Raw genomic sequence first — 17,448 nt, 5'->3', positions numbered from 1 at the left:
TTTAAATGATTGACAGCCTCTAGAAAGCCAGAGCTGACCGGAGATCAGTTCCGAGTAATGGTTCCAGGAAGCGATGCCAAGACAGGCTACAAGTGAGCAAAGTGGGAATACATGAAGGAAAGCAGAAAAAAAAACTATAAAAATTGAAAACAGCCCAGAAGGGCAGTGTGAGGAGCTATGCTGGAGGGGGTTACAGATGATCTCCTTACCCAGTCCCCAGACTGTGTCGGCAACCCTGCCCCCAACAAACCTGCTTCCTAAGCATCTCCCAGCCTGTCCTTCCTTGGCCCCAAACCCCACAAAGTTTTGATTTCATGTTAGCAACCAACATTCCCCAAATGCAGCAAGCCTAACTTAGTCTTATTTGCCTTTTCTGCAGTGGGGTCCATGAACTTGAATGGGAAAAGTGAATTCTATGTTTTCAATGCCTCTCTAAGATGTTTAAAATGCCACCCTCCATCATGAACTTAGATGAGAGTCAGGAGTATCCTTAATAATCTACCTCTGTCATCAGGAAAAATCACAAGAACTTTCTGGTCATACTAAAGTTGTAGAAGTGCCTTGGAATGGTGGTGATGGTTTGGTTCCCATTAGGTCTCCCCGCCCCACAACACCAACAGGCATGTTAGCTAATATACCCTAAAATTGCCTTTTAGCTCTCTTATGACTTAACAGGACAGGCTTTGCATTTAAAATCCTTAATCTCAGAGTCTTCAAGGCTTCATCCAACCATCAAACAGACCACCAAATGAAGGCATCAAGGAGGTCCACCAAATGAGAGACACAACTCCATGGGGGCCACCAAACACACTGGTGCCCCCAAGGGTCTCTCTGATGAATGTCTCCACATGCAAAAGGTTTTTAAGTTACTTCTTCACATTTTCAAGCACTCTATTGTTTAATGTCTTCAAGTTTGCTTACTTTCAGCCTCAAATTACGAAACTGTAATCACCTCCTCCTGTCCCAACCCCATCACTTCCATCAAAATGGAGAAGCAGAGGGGACCAGTTTTTTCTGTGTCCTATACAGAGTTACAATTGACACTATCCTGCAAGTCAGCAAGATCAAGATCAAACTGCATTATCTTTTCTCTCTCTCTCTCTCTCTCTCTCTCTCTCTCTCTCTCTCTCTCTCTCTCTGTCTCTGTGTGTGTGTGTGTGTGTGTGTGTGTGTGTGTGTGTGTGTGGTATATGTGGTGTATGGACTTCCTTTTCTGTCTGCTTGTTCTCCTCTTTAATCTGTATTGATAGTTACTCATCTTTATGTCCCAACATAATTCAAAACTTTGTAGCTTTGAAAAACAACACAGGCATTTTCTCAGTGCTCCTGAAAGTTGGGCATCTCAGGGCCTCTTAGCTGGATGCTCCTGGGTGAAGATTCTGTCCTAAAGTGTCAGTCAAAAGACCAGGAGAGGTCATTGTCACCTACAGGCTGGCTAGACCTGGAAGCCTGGTTTCACATGGCTTCACTCACGGTGGCAGCCCACCTTTTCTGGGCATCCTCTACCTCATCACATGGACCTTCCCATGGGACTGCTAGAGCATCCTCACCCTACAGGGCTAGCTACCCCAGAGCAAAAGATAAGAGAGAAAGTGGAAAAGGCCCTTTCCTGAAGACCTTCAATAGTCTCATCCTATAAGGACCCTAGGCAACCCATGTTAATAATCTGGGTTGCATCCTTACAATACTTTGCCTCATGTTTTTAATCAGTGTGTCAAGGCATGTGAACACATGCATCAGAGAGCCTCAAAGATTGCAATGACCTCGGGAAATAGATGTTATTAAATTTCAAATGTTTACAAACATCTGAGAGTATAATATTTCTAATTTTAAAGATGAAGAAAACACAGTCTGATCCAAGGTCGTAGGACTCCAAAGTGGGCTGCTGGTATAAGACAGCAAAGCTGTCAGATTCCAAAGCCCACCTTCCCATGATGCTCAGCCACACACTGTCTTGCCATCCTCCCTCTTGGTGACAGATCAGAGTCCCCTTGCAAAGCACAGCCAGGTTCTCCAGATGAAGGTGAAGGCTTGTCCTTGAGCTCTTCCCAGCTTGTACTTGCTGCCTGTGATGGTTAATGTCACTTGTCAACTTGACAGAATCTAGCAGACAAGCCTCGGGGCCTGTCTGTGAAGGATGAGCTGGGTGATCATAGTGGAGGTGGGCAGACCCGCATTAACTGTGGGCAGCAGCATCCCAGAGGATGGGATCCTGGGGTGAATGAAAGGGAGACATAAGGAGGCTGAGTACCAGCATTTGTCTCCCTCCATGTCCCAAATTCAGATGCAATGTGACCAGCCTTTTCAAGTTCCTGTTGCCATCACCCCCCCCCATGGTGGGCTGTCACACGGAAAATAACAGACCCAGAGACTGATATTGGGGTTCAAACTTGAATCTGAAGATCAGAAAAGCAAAGCAGCTGGGCACTAGCTCTCACTCTACCTCGGACTGAAAGACAATCCTGGCTCCACCAACCTCGAACCTGCCTCTTCTCAGTGTGGCTGGAGAATCCTGAGACTTCAGTGTCTTCTTATCCTCAGTGTGGCTGGAGAATGAACGCCTGATCCTGACTACTGAAGACCCCGCTCCTATCTTTTATACCCCTCTAGTGCTGGGGTTAAAGGCGTGTGATCCCAGGTACTGATGTCATCTTTGTGTGAGCTGTGTCTCTTTAGGACTGGATCAATCTTGTGTAGATCTGGGTGGCCTTGGATTCACAAAGATCTGCCTACCTCTTAATCCTGAGTCCTAGGATTAAAGGTGTGCACCACCACTGCCTGATCCCTATAGCTTGTGGCTGACTTTGCTTTCTGAATTCCCAGGCAAGCTCTAATAAATCATAAATAATAGATCACCACAGTTGGCTGCACCCTGCAACTTAAGGTAGAAAAAGCCAGTCTTGCCTTTAGTCAGGGTAGTTCATCAGAGCAACATACTGCCCTAAGCCCTTAAACCCCCCATCCAACCTACCCAACAGCGCCCTTAGTTTCACATGTGTCTTCTTGGAACCCTAGTCCATCAGATTATTTCTTTTGCTAATTTTCAAAAGAAACATTTTTCATGTGCTGTAATTCCTGCAAATGCAGACAGGGATCAGGAGGCCCCTGAAGGCACCCGCTTCTCATTGAGGAAATGGAATGCAGGAAGAGAGAGCAATTGAACCAACCAGCTCCGCCAGTGTTTATTTCCATTGTCTACTCTGCCTCTCAAACTTCTGTTTCCAACCTTCACCACCAGTATCAGTTCCAAAACTGTGCCTCAGGCCCCCTCCAACGAGCTGCAAGAAAATGAGGTTTCAACAAACAGTAATTGCACGCTCCCCCTGTCACACCAGGCTCTTCGGATAGACGAGGACCAGAAAGGGAGCATTTCCTCAGCAAGTGTGGACAGGCCTGAAAGCTGGGTACACCAGGCGCCACAGCCCCTCCCCATAGCACAGGCGCCGATAGAACTCCACAAAGCAGACACGGACGCGGGCAGAACTATGCTAGCTGCTAGTGACTGCACTCGAGTGTGGATAGAGTGGCTGTTCCCATAAGATGTGAGCAGCTTCCCAGTGGTGGAGTCTGTGGCCGCAGGATGATTAGTAAGTGCTGGGCTAACCGAGATGGCCTTCTTCTAATCACTCAAGTCCGCAGCAAGTGTCCCGAGGAGGGGAAGTGACTCACGTGGTGGCTGAAACTGACTGGCCCGTGAGGGCTCCCTCTTGCCCCCAAGAAGTGTCTTAGATTCCCCTAAAGTATGGTCTGGGAATTGCTGAAGCAAAGTAATCTAAGTTTTGTTTTTGGGGTTGTCTTATTTTCCTGACCTCAGTGATTTGAAACACAGAGCCAGCATTAGCTCTACCCTTGTTCTTGTCTGTCACTGTCCCTCCTTAGGTTAGTGACAAGATAGGAGATGTTTGCTTCTCTTGCCAAAATTCTTACCGGGCATTAAGAAAGACAAACTAAAGGAATGAGTGAAGTACAGTCGCCACCAACAGCTTCCCTCCTGCTTGCACTAGGCGCTGGGCTCCGCGCTTACCTTGCTGGAAGGGGACTTAATTGCTTGCAGGTTTCTCCAGACAGTCCTCAGTTCAACTCTGCCACAGTTTACACTGTGGCCCACATTACAGAATTCCACTGGCATTTGGCTCCTCCGCATCCCTCTTTAGAGTGGTAACGCTGTGCTCTCAACCATACACACAGGAAGGTTTAGGAAATACCAGCCTGTTGGGGCTGCTCGGTTCAGTGATCGGCCCCGCTGCCCCCAAAACTGCAGATGCATTTCACTCACCACCACAGTGGGCCTGGGCAAGAGGAGAAGCTTTCCCATCGGCCACTCATACAAATTATACAGACGTGCCTACCGAAATCAGTAGACTAATGCGCAGAAGTGACCAGAGGAGCCTGGAGAAAGTGAGGGAAACGGGGAAGCCCACAGGCTCTCACCCATACGAACAAGCTTCTGGAGACCCAGTATTTCTTTCCAAAATTGATTTTAAAATGATGAGCCACAGGGGGGGGCTGAGGCTCAGTGGGGGGCTGGCATAGCATAAGGAGGCCCTGACCTCTGTCTCCAGCACAAGAGGAGGAACAAGAGATGAGAGAGAGGAGGAGGGAGAGGAAGAAAAGGATGACGACAATGGAGAAGAAGGAAAGGAGGAGGAAATGAGGACAGCGATGATGAAGGAAAGGAGGACGGAGAGGAGGAAGGAGAGGAGGACAACGATGATGAAGGAGAGGAGGGCGAGGAGGAGGATGAAGGAGAGGAGGAAGAGAGGAGGAGGAGGAAGAGGAGGAAGAAAAGGAGGAGGAGGACAGAGCTCTGTCAAAAGAGTGCTTGCCTTGCAAACATGAAGCCGGCGTTTGATCCCTGGTACACTCTTGTGATCTCAGCCCCAGGGAGGCAGAAACAGGTGAACCACTGGAGCCCACTGGCCAGCTAGTCTAGGCTAATTGGTGAATTTCAGGCCAGTGAGAGATGTTCTTAAAGAGGGGGAGGAGAAGGAGGAAGGAAAAACAGGAAGGTGGGTGGATGGCACTTGGGGAATGATGTCATATCAGAGCTTATCCTCAGGTCTACACACACACACACACACACACACACACACACACGCACGCACGCACGCACACACACACACACACCTACAAAAAGAGTAGTAAAATAAGAGGTCGAACCTGCACCCTTGGACTCCAGCTTGTCCCTAGGCTAGCACTGACCTCCAAGAGGGAAGGGAATGAGTACGTAAGTGCTGTCCTACGCCTTTCAGCGTGCACAAACACTCCAGACCAGAGCATGCTCCCCTTTTGAGAAGGTTCTCTGCATCAGTTCAGGAACTTTCAGAACCACAGCAGGACAGCGTGACACGAACATCGTCACATGGCCCAGAGGCAACAGCCTCGGCTCTCTCCCCATGTGTTCACTTCTTCTCGCCATAGTGAGACTCCGCTGGCCAGCCTCCATCCACCGACACGGACCACCACCTCAAACACAGACGCTGGTCATCCCTCCCAGGATCCCCCAAAGCCAGCATCTGTATGGAACCCTGGGACTTCCTGTCCAGTGACTAACGTCTGTGACAGCACCCAGACCACCTGGCTGTAGTCTTCGGCCTTTGGTGCTCTAAGTCGCCCTAAACCACATCCCCCCCCAAGTTGGACATAATAATATTCTAATCCCAAGTAGCACAAGAGCAATTCCCCCATCGTTGGATACCAAGCTCAAGATGTTATGGGAAAAAGAAATAGCGTTTACTGCTGATACGAGAATTTTCAAAGAGAGACAAGTGTGAGCAAACAAAAGCTGTCACATCACAATCCATGAAAAAAAAATGCCAAAAATGCTCCCGTCTAAATAAAGTCGGTGCCTTGCCGCTTTAACCCCTTCCCTGCCGGAGTTACGGTGGCACGGGCGAATTATCCCTCTACAGGCAGGCCGTACTGAGGATGGGCGCTTATTGCTGTGTGAGCCGCCATTGTGTGGTCAAGTTTCTCAGTTCTCCAGTGTCAATGCCCTGGATACTCATCCTCAGTCCCCTTAAAGTATCTTTTTTTTTTAAAAATAGGATTTCAGCCCAAGGTCATTTCTGCCACATCAAGCAATAAAAGCATAACACAGGCCACAGCTATCTATCATTCATTTTTGTCACACAGTAGGTGGTCAACAAGGTATGTTAAAAATTGGTCCTTGAGTATGGCCTACAGGAAATGCAATACCAAAAATTGGTCCTTGAAAGCAAGCATCCAACATCAACTTCTAATCCCCACATGCATGCAGGAACTCACACAGTTTACACATCCACGTAAATGCATCTATAATACACACACACACACACACACTCCTTGAAACACGTCTCAAACAGGTCATGTACAAGTCAGGCAGAGGACTCCTTCTGTGGGTGACTCCTTAAAGTAACCAGGAAAGTGGGGAGAACACAAATCAGATAGACCTGGATTGATCTCTGCACTTGTCTGACTAAATTCATAATAATCCCATTGGCAATGTCAAGGTCAAATGCTTCTAAGCAAACCAGTTACTACTGGTAGAAAGTATTTCTAATAAAGGTCTATAAAAGCAGGGGGAACAGTACTGATTAACTAATATCTACAAACGGGGCAGGGTTGGGGGGAATGGGTTAAGCCTGAAGACCTGAGTTCTATCCCACAGAAGAAGCAGGTGTGGGGTCTACCTGTAATCTGTTTGCTGAGGAGGAGGAGACAGGGGGGTCCCTGGAGCTCCCTGGCCGGCTGATGGAGCTGAAGTGAGGAGATCTGGGTTCAGTGAAGGCACCTAACTTTAAAAGTTAGTTAAGGAAGCCAACAGAGGCAGCTGTCTCTATTAACTGCCTTGGCAATGGCTACGTGGGTTACCAGGGTAATCTTTCGCCCCTCAGAAACTTACCCAGCTAGCCTCAGATGGCCTCATCTCCCACTTACACACATGTGACCTCTTCCGCCAGCCCCAGGTGTAAAGGTGCTGCCACGGGCGGACCTCACTCACTACCTCCTTCACATTTCTCCAGGATGCTTCAACCACCCAGCATGGTGCTGAGAGACAGCTGTGGCTCCAACCTCAGGAGCCTGGTGACATCCTTGCCCTCAAACCTTCCTTGTGGCCTGGGACTATCCTCAGCTCTCCTCTACATGCCTGCCCCTTGCTGAACTCTCTGAGAGCCTCCCAGGGGCTTGGGTCCCACCACCACATCTCTGCCAGCTCACTTCTGACCACAGTTCCCGGTCGGGACCAACACTCCAGGGTGGTACTCTAAGGCCCTCACAGCCTCAGCCTCCCCCATTCTCCACAGTCCACATCCTTAGATGTACCTGAATCCTTTGTCTTCATCCTCTCTGGCCTCATGCCCATCACACTCCAGGGACCAGGCCCCTCAGCCAGTGACGTCTCAGGCTTTTCTCCTACGGCGCCGATGTCCCCAGGTCCTTATTCGGGGCTGAGGCAGGTGATGGTTAATATTGACTGTCACCTTGACAAGACCTAGACTCAAAGAGACAAGGCCCTGGGCAAGTGCAGGAGGGAACTTCTGGGCTAATTGAAATGGGATGCCCCACCCTAACTGTGGACAGCACCTATGTCATGGGCTGGAGACCCAGGCTGAACAAAAAGGGCACCGTGAGCTGAGCGCCAGTTTTTTTCTCTCTGCAGATGCGATGTGACCCCGGCTGCCTCACTCTCCTGCTCCGGGATGGCCTGCACCCAGGAGATATGAGCCAAATCAAACACCTCTCTCCTTCCTTAAAGTGACTTTTGCCAGGTGCATTGTCACAGTCCTGAGACATGTCATTAACACAAGCAGGGTGAGTCCTCTCTGGGTGACCCAGTGAATGACACCTGCATTCCAGCCAGCAACTATGGGCTGTTCTCGGGTAGTGTTGGCATTTTTGTCGCCCTCTCCCACAGTGCTTGGGATGGAACTGGAGGCTCTGAGTGTCCCACTGAGCCACACCCTCATATCCAGTTTTAAAAGCTGAAGTGACTAAGGGTCTAGGGTCGTCAAAGCCACACCCAATCAGGATGGCCATGCAGGGTTCCAGAACCCTCCCCCACGCTCATCCGGACCACCTGTATCCAGCGCTGCTCTGGTGTGCCCTTCATGCACAGATGCTGGGGGTGGGCAGGAAGGGATAGCGGAGCAGGGGGAGGGCTCAGCTGGTGAAATGCTCACTTGTGCAAGCATGAGGACCCGAGATCGACTCCCCAGAACCAGTCTAAAACAGCCAGGCATGGTGGGATGACTGTAACCCAAATGCTAGAGAGAAAGGCGTAAGCAGGTCCCTGGGACCAGCCTAGTAGATGAGACCCAGATCAATGATAGAGCCTGTCTCCAGAAAACAAGGTAGCTAGCACCTCATGAATGACACTGAAGGTTGACTCCTGATCTACACACACGCACACACACACACACGCACACACACACACACGGGGGAGGGGGGGCATCTCTTCACAGACACCACCACCTGCTTTTCCAGTGAGCTATACCCTCAGTACCCTACCCGGCACCACGCTTCCCTCAGGCAGGCGCCGTGGAAGAGCAGCATGGATGCTAAGCACAGTGTGAGAGGCAGAAGACCACGTGTTCCGGACGGTGACAGCAAGATGCGACATCACATCTCTCTCTGTAGAGAGAAGCCAGACTGCTCGCCACAAGTCCAGAACCAAAGCTCTGTGTTATCACAGTTTCATATTTGGAAGAGGTACTTTTTTTTCATTTTAAGAGTTGTGAATAATTATGTAATTCTGCCACCTTCTCAAAACTGAGATTTTTTTTTTCCAAACTGACTCCTGCAGTCTGGGTCTGGGGCTGATATCCTTCCGGGAAATTTGGCTTTATTTTTTTTTCTTTTGGATTTGTATCAATCATGTGCCAATCAAATTCTTTTATCTGGTCAAACTGCTTCATTATGAGAGCCATGGGGGGAGGAAGGGCACAGGAAAAATCCTTCTGAAAGACCAGTCTTTCGTTTGCTTTGAGTGTGCATATACATACGATGATGGGTGTGGGGGCGGGTACCTGAGTGTTTGCAGTTACTGAGCCCAGAGGAGCGTAGCCCGGTGTCAAGCTCTGTCACTGTGCATTTCATTCCTTCGACACAGGGTTTCTCACATAACCTGGAGGGAGGCTGGCAGCCAACAAACCCCAGAAATCCTCCTGTCTCCACCTCCTCCCACTGCACTGGGTTACAGATGCTGGCCACACCCTGCTTTTTACATGGGGGCTAGCGATTTCAACCCTGGTCCTCATACTTGAGCAGCAAGAACTCTTACCCACTGAACCACCTCCCAGCCCCTTAGTCTACTTACTTTTATGCTCCTAAAGTGCCTGCATAGGTAATTAAGCTCTTCCCTATGAACTAGTGAACTAGTGAAGTTCCTCCTGGGGTTCTCTCTCTTCCTCCTCAGTGTTTAAGAACCTAGGGAAAGGATGAAGAGAACTGTGTCCTCCAAAACTGCTGTGAACTCTTCGCCAACCCCCTCCCCATCCCCCTCCCCATCCCTCCTCCCCATCCCTCCTCCCCATCCCTCCTCCCCTGACACATCCAAAATGGTTGCCAAGGCACTTCTCTGTCAACCATCTTCCATTCTAGCTTCATCTGCTTTATCTGTGACCTGTGTCAGACGTGAGGTTCTTAAATCTCTACATGCCACTGAGCACCCCAAATCTTCCTTGTAGCATGCAAGGGATGAGTGACATCATAGATGCAATTGATAAGAGTGTTTGTCTAACAAGCACAAAGCCCTGGGTTCGAGACCCAGTACTGCATGAACCAGGGGTGGTGGTGTATACCTGTATTTGCAGCACTCAGGAGGCGAGATCACAGATCCAGGGGTGGCATGTGCTGTTCACATTCTAATGACATCCCCAGCTGGCTTCATGATGCGTGCGATGGGAATGGAGAGAAGAGTGGCCCTGTCCTTGTGTTCAAGGGGGAGACTGTCAGTGTTCAGATGCACATATCTCCCCACCCCCAGGGCATAAGCTTTTCTTTCCTTTCCTCTCAAATGCATTTCATATCCCTAGCTGGAGAAATACCAAGAAAATCTGAATATCGCCATCTGTAAGTTGTGCCGTGGACTCCAGTGGGCAGGATTAAAGCTGGGTTTTTCTCTCTCTCTCTCTCCCTTTTTTTCTCTAGAAATGTTGTTTCTTCTGCTTCAAAATGAGCACAGATTCGGCTGGCTCCTCGTGGGACTGACTCAGAGTCTGAAAGCCGATCACTCCTCCCTCTCCCCCTCCCCTGAGGGTTCTTGGGATTCTCTCTATGCAGATGAATGGGAGAAGCTACCAAGGAGTCACATGCCTGTGGCTTCACTGAACCCCCAAACCACACGTGTTGAGATACACATGTGTCAGAAACAGAACACACTGCTGCACACAGTTGGTCTGTCTTCCTCACTTGGCGACGGGGCCACTTTCAGTAGCTCCAACGTCACACCCTTCCCTGCCATTCCTCTTTAAAGCTCTGGAGTGCTCACGAAGCAGAAGGATGTACCTCGATGTGTCCAGTTTTTTGCTGCCATAGAATCCCTTTCACATGCACGAGGCTCTCCTTATCGCCTCAAAGTATCTTACATCTCAGGGTGTAGCTCTCACCCCCAAACCAGGAGCCTGCAGAACCAGACAGCCCCTTTGGCTTGGTACCCGAGATGCCCAACAGATGCCAAGCCTTGCTGAAAACTAAAATTAAAAACTACTTTTCAATTCTCCCTTATTAGCTGGCACCCAAATTAAATACCTGAAGAAGAACAATGAGCAAATCAGTTCAAATGTGTGGACTCAGTCTCAAACATTTTTGCCAAGTTAGCTTAAAGTATGACATTGCAAAAGATTTTTAGAGACGGTGTTGAACCAACTTTATGGACTTAAAAAGTTAATAGCGCGTTTTTTCACTTCCTAAGATGGTAGCTAGGGGTGTGTGTGTGTGTGTGTGTGTGTGTAACTTTGGCCCATTCAGGTATTGAAAGCTAATATTTACAATGTGGTCTAATTCAATTGTCATAATTGGGAGGGAATATTCCTAATTCTTGTATGTGTGCATTTTTCTTTTTTCCATATTTTTTATTTAACTTTTTATGCATGTCACTGTCAGTTCCCTCTCCCTCCCCTCCTCCCCCACCCCCTAATCCCCCCAACCCCTCACCCCGACTCCATCCCCCCTCTACTTCCCAGGGAGGGCAAGGGCCTCCACGAGGGATTTCCAGAGTCTGTCACATCATCCCCGGAATGGTCCAGGTTCTTTCCCGTGTGTCCAGGGTGAAAGAGCATCACTCCATGTGGCACGAGCTCCCAGAGTCCCTCTGTATGCCAGGAATAAATACTGCTCCACTCTCCAAGGTCCCACAGATTGCCAAGGCCTCCTCTCTGTCACCCAGGTTTGGTGGGAGGATGTCTGGATCAGTCCCATGCTGGCCCCCAATCATCAGTCTGGGGTCCATGTGATGCCCCTTGTTTAGATCAGCTGCCCCTGTGGGCCTCGCCAGCCTGATCCCAATTCCCTTGGTCACCACTCCTCTTTGCAAGTGGGTTCCAGGAGTTCAATTCGGTTGTATGTGTGCATTTTTATGTATTGATGTGTTCGTGCATACTTGTTTGCAAAAACAGATACACGTGTGTGTTAGCTCACTTGAAAACCTGAGGTAAACATCCATCTTCCCGGGTTGCTCTCCACCTTGTGTTTTGAGACCAGGTCTGTCACTGAACAGACTGCCTAGAGCAGCTGGCCAGGGAATCCCAGGGATGCCCCTGACTCTAAGTCTCCTCCAGTATTGTGATGACACAGCAGGCAAGGTCATGCCTGGCTTTTTCCACGTTACTGAGGTGACACTCAGGTTCTCGGCTTGCATGGCCAGCACTTCACTGTCCTAGTCATCTCTCCAACCCCAGTCTCTGGATTCCTTTTTTTTTTTTTTTTTTGGTTTTTATGAGACAGGATTTCTCTGTATTGTTTTGGAGGCTATCGGTCCAGCCCGGCCTCGAACTCACAGAGATCCACCTGCCTCTGCCTCCCGAGTGCTGGGATTAAAGGCATGCGCCACCACCGCCCGGCCCTAGTCTCTAGATTCCTAAGAATGTCCCCTTCCCTGGTTCCACCTGAGTGGTCCAAGGCCCCTTAGCCAGTAGAGAACTCACGGCATCGTTTGCCTTTTTGTTTCGTGACTCCTCATAAAGAATGGCTCACTCAGCCACACAGACCCATACTGCTGCTCCAGACAAAATAGGTCAGCTCACAAACCACTGGCTTCCATCAGACTTTCTGTCAGTTCCCCTGCCTCAATTGCATATAAAAGTAACCACTTCACAAAGCAACTGTTTCCTGTTGCTGGGGATACTGTGTTATTAAGTCAACAGGCACATAAGCCTTGTAAATGGGAGGAAGACAATCTTCCCACAACAGAGGAGATGAGATTCTAGAAGGTTCTCAGGCTTGCCCATGGCCACAGGCTGAACCAGTTCTGCCTAGGACCCTCGATGGTTCCATGTCCCTCCCCTTCCATCTTGCTCATGTCTCCTTCCACAGCTCTGCCTTCTGCCAAGTTTGCCTGGGCCTATGGTGGTCCATTCCTTCCAGAGGAAGAGGAAGAAAGCCTTTCTCCCACATTCCTGACAGTCTTCGGGCCATCAGACCTTCAATGGCAGAGGGGAGCTGTGCCCCTGAGGCCACTATGTCAAGAGACCACAGTTCATAGCACCAATATTGGGGCACCCACTGGACCACAAGGGCTTTTTATGTCAGCAGTGATGTTTGTGCTCACTCGTTACAGCAAGGAGCTCAAGGAAGGTGTGAGATCCTCCTCAACCCAGCGCAGGCATGGGGCTGGATCAAGCCTGCAACTAGTGTTACCAGTCAACTTGTAAATGTATCAATGGCCAGACACAGATGTGAATGTACACACACACACACACACACACACACACACACACACACATGAACGTGTGTACAAATACTTCACACTAATTGACAATTTCCACACAGAACAAACACTTAAACCTCCTTAGGACCAGATATTACAAATGAACATAAGGGCTGGAGAGATGGCTCAGCAGTTAGGAGCATGTACTGCTCTTTTAGAGGACCTACATTGGGTTCCCGGCTCCCACATGAGGCAGGTCTCACCCACTGTAACTGTAACTCCAGCTCTAGGAGTTACAGTTTGGATGCCCTCTTCTGGCCTCTATGCCACACACACACACACACACACACACACACACACACACACACAATCCTAGTGGAATTCCTGTTGCTGTGATAACACACTAACAAAAAACAACTTGAGAAAAGAAACAGTTTGTTTGACTTACAGGTAATACGCAGTAAATCCATCACCCAGGGAAGCCACGGGAGAAACTCAAGAAGGAACTGCCAGACAACAGAAGCAGAGCAACAGGACAAATGCCCTCGGAGAGCAAGCATCGCTCCTCCATGGCCTGGTCAGCCCGCCTTCTTATAGCCCCAGGACAGCCTGCCCAGGGATGGCCCCACCCCCTGCAGGCTGGGTCCTCACACATCAACCACTAATCAAGAAAACTGCCCCCAAACTTGCCCACAGGCCCATCTGATAGAGGCAATTCCTTAGCTTGAGGGTCCCTCTTCTCAGATGATTCAGTTTATATCTGAGTTGACAAAGACCAACCAGCATCCACATAATTAAAAATAAATCTTGAAAATTAGCATAATCCAATTACTTGATAATAGGCTTAAATGGTTTTTAAAAACATGCCTCGCTGATAAGACAAATATTCAGGCACCTTATTTATTTTCAATTTGTTTTTGTAAATGTGGTCTTGCCCTTAATGACTGATTTCATTACCAGGGACCTAATCAAGTACTGGGCAGTGTGCTATGCTTCCTCTGGGTTTCTACTTCCCCTATCGGGTACCAAGATGATGAAGACGGTGTACCCACCCACCCTAATGCACATGCGCAAACCAAACCAAGGTGCAGAGAGGCAGAGTGACTTTCACAACAGGGCACAAAGCTAGAGACCTAAGGCCATGTCATTCTTGAAGCCACACTCAAGAGATACAAAGCCAGACTCAGATTTTCACTGAGTGCCCAACTAATTACCAGGTTCTGGTGATGTAACTCACCTGCTCTACGGCAGCACAAATGAGAACAGGTAGGTGTTTTCCTATAAGGATATGTTCCCTATCCATTCTGACTCAAAATGATGTGTGTGTGTGTGTGTGTGTGTGTGTGTGTGTGTACATATAGAAATAGGTAGCCATACTATAGATGAATGAACAGTAACTTCAAACATAGAATTGCTGCTTCCCTTCCTCCATAAACTCTCCCATTCCTTCGATGAGGCTTATCTTGCACCAGAGCTGGGTTCCAAACAAAAGGCACCCATCTCCTCCCCCAGAGACCCATTTGGTTCAACAGATAAGATACCGGAACTGCGACACTCAGCTTTCTTCCCAGATAATCAATTCATGCAAGCTCGCTTATCAAAAATGGATGAACAAAGGGTGAAAGCGTTCCCTAGGGTGAATAAATAAAAGATCTTGTTCCCAACCCCTGGAGGCAGTCCCTTTCTCTCTCTGCTGGCAAAAGAAAAGGCGAGGGCCACATGTGGCATGTAATGATCTTCTGTGATGCCCAGAAACTAATGAAGATGTATGCCGGGTGCAGTTTTACATTTAACTAACACTATCACCTGTGCCTTACTTTCTAAAACGCCTTACAATTATTTGGGGTCCCCCCACACACAATTTATTTATATGGATTTAAATCAAATCACTTTAAGTTAAAAACAAAACTAAAACAGCTGGGCAGGCATGTCTCCTCTGTTTCTGGGGGTAAATTTTAGAATCTTTTAAAAATCAAAGTCGAACTCCTCCAACATCCTGCCTGCTAGCTTGGATGTTTGTCTCTCCGTGCCAAGCTTCATGCTGAATACTGATTTAAGTGTGGCTCACTGTGTAGACTTAAATTGTCCTTCCCACAACTTTATCTCAGAAGCCTGACAATGGTGACAATCACAGGACTAGTTTTCCTGGGTAAGACTATTCTATCTGCAATTTACTCTGACAGGCTCCACAATTTTTAAATGCAATTAAATGCTAAGAATTTGCCCAGGAAAAGAAAAATCTACCACATTAAAAAAAATTTTAAAGGCAAAAAAAATACAGTTGAACTGAACAACTAATTATTAAATGGTTGTTCTTTTTTTTCCATTTCAGATTGAAAAATCAATTTCTTTGTACGACAGGCAACTTTCTGGGTCAGAGAAAGAGCCTGGTAGGAAGTCAGAGTCAGTGCTGGTCTCTACATGGCTAAAGTTAAAGCTTAGCTACTATTGGAGATGCATAGAGAACCTTGTAAAAGCATGCTTCAGAAATCCCTGGACCTGACTCCCCTAGCCAGGGCAGACCAGGGGACCACAACTCACACAGAACAGCTTGTTTCCTCGAAGCGGTTGCATACCATACTTATGCCTCCCTCCCTACCCAAGAATTCCTCCTGAACCAGTCACACAGGGCCACCAGAGTGACCAACCATACCTGAGATCAGTGAGAGGCCGAGTCCTCCTCTGGGATGGTCCCAGCAACACTCTTGATAAACACGAATTAGCTGTTGGGAGTGGTTGCCTTCGTGAAATCCAGGTTGCTCCTCACACCTGTCCATCAGCCTCCTTGGAGATGTCATTCAGCAGAAAGGTAGCCTGACACTGAACTAGCTATCCAGCTATGTTCCTAAGTGTTGCCTGCTCTATTCATGTGCCGATACAACGACTGGAAGCCATGGTTGCAGATGAGTGAAGTCTCCAGGCTGCACGCCGGCCACCCAGCCTTAACAAACACAGAGGGCAGAGAGGTTCTCTGGAGGTGACAGAAAAATGAGACACAAGACACAGGGGATAGGACAGAGGCCTGGAGAAGTGCTGCCTGGGTTTCAGCACCAAACTGTAAGGACATGTGAGAATTAAGTTTGTAGGAAGAAATAAAAGATGAGAATTTAAATGACCTCAAATAGCTAGAGCAGACTTTGTTTAATGCCAGAGAGTGGTGGCTCCATTTCTGGCTATGCCGTGATCACGGCACAGGACCCAGTCACTCAAAAACCAGAGTTTAAAAGGATACAGATCGCCTCCTCCAAGCTGAGGTGTTTGTGGCTAAGGATACAGAAGGGGAAGCAGAGTTGTTGGGGGCAGAGTGGGAAGTTAACTGTTTTCCTTCAGTGAACTGGGTTTTTTTGGTTTGTTTTGGTTTGTTTTGGTTTGGTTTGGGTTTTACAAGACAGGGTTTCTCTGTATTGTTTTGGAGGCTGTCGGTCCAGCCCGGCCTCGAACCCACAGAGATCCGCCTGCCTCTGCCTCCCGAGTGCTGGGATTAAAGGTGTGTGCCACCACCACCCGGCCCAATGAACTGGTTTTTAAACTGCAGGGTCCTCTGTAGCTTTTTGTCACCACCAGGTATCTGGGGTCAGGGTCAGCTGCTTTTCTTCTACAGTTCCCAAAACAGCTGCTTTCCCAGAGCTTTGAACTAAGTTTTAGGGTCTGAGTTTGGTGGGGAGGGTCGGGAAGACTCCTTTAATTGCTCAATTATAAATAATGTTGTGGCACATCTTATTTAAGTTGTGCGGTGTGGCAACATCTTTGATGGTGCGCCTTCAGCCAGAATCATCTCTGTCACTTGGGAAGAAGCACACAAGCCTGGGAAAATGGGGACCCGGGATGTGTGTTTGCCATTCCTTAGCCTTTCACCTTCTCCCCTTCCCAACACCACGAGCTTCCTCTGGAGCCCCAGATTCTCTGCTGCTCTGTGGTTCTCCCAGCCACAGAGTGTCACGCTGTCATGTGGCAATTTCCCCTGAATTGAAACAACTCTTCCAAGAGGGAGACAGGGAAGACGTAAGGCTCAGACTAAACAGAACCTACAGGCTCAGCAGCAGCCAACACCAAACTTAATGGAGAGAGAAACTCAATGTGATTCCTCTAAAACCAGGAATAAAACAAGGCTGTCCACTCTCTCCATATGTCTTCAATAATGTACTTGAAGTACTAGCTAGAGCAATAAGACTACAAAAGGAGATCAAGGGGATACAAATTGGAAGAGAAGAAGTCAAACAAACTTTCACTATTTGCAGATGATATGATAGTTTACATAAGTGATCTGAAAAATTCAGCAAAATCTACAGGCTCAGAATTTTACAAGATCCACAACCCTCAGAATTATAGAAACACTGAAACAGTTCATTGGAGAACTGCCCCTCCTCTAGCCTAGCCCTACCTGGAGGACACTCTTAGACTTGTCCTATTTGTCCAGCTCAACATACAGGAAGCTCCAGGTATGCAACTTTGGGGAGTCCTCAGTTACACTATGGTGGACTTCTGTGGTGAACTGTCTTTGCGTGGTCCATGTTCCTGTAAGTAGCCCCTCACCCATGCTCCTGTAAGTAACCCCAATAAACCCATCAGCATTGTAAAACATTACTTTAGCTATGTAAAGG

At 48.3% G+C, this 17,448-nt stretch overlaps 1 long non-coding RNA gene across 2 annotated transcripts; it reads right to left on the bottom strand.

Annotated features, from left to right (window-relative positions):
* Nucleotides 1–1,685: 1,685 nt before the first annotated feature.
* On the bottom strand, nucleotides 1,686–13,631 carry LOC110340564. Of its 2 annotated transcripts, none has more exons than XR_005876105.1 (4): nucleotides 13,296–13,631; nucleotides 9,299–9,408; nucleotides 7,306–7,474; nucleotides 1,686–2,212 (listed from the first exon to the last, which is right to left on the bottom strand). It is a non-coding gene; the product is annotated as an uncharacterized LOC110340564 (long non-coding RNA). The 2 variants fall into 2 exon arrangements; XR_005876104.1 differs by lacking the exon at nucleotides 13,296–13,631 and adding an exon at nucleotides 9,783–9,918.
* Between the last annotated feature and the right edge of the window lie 3,817 nt (nucleotides 13,632–17,448).

Source organism: Mesocricetus auratus, unplaced genomic scaffold (genome assembly GCF_017639785.1).
Source record: "Mesocricetus auratus isolate SY011 unplaced genomic scaffold, BCM_Maur_2.0 Super-Scaffold_15014, whole genome shotgun sequence".
In the NCBI taxonomy this organism is placed as follows: Eukaryota; Metazoa; Chordata; class Mammalia; order Rodentia; family Cricetidae; genus Mesocricetus; species Mesocricetus auratus.
The sequence above is the reverse complement of the archived record's forward strand: the minus strand, read 5'-3'. Positions and strand labels throughout refer to the sequence as shown.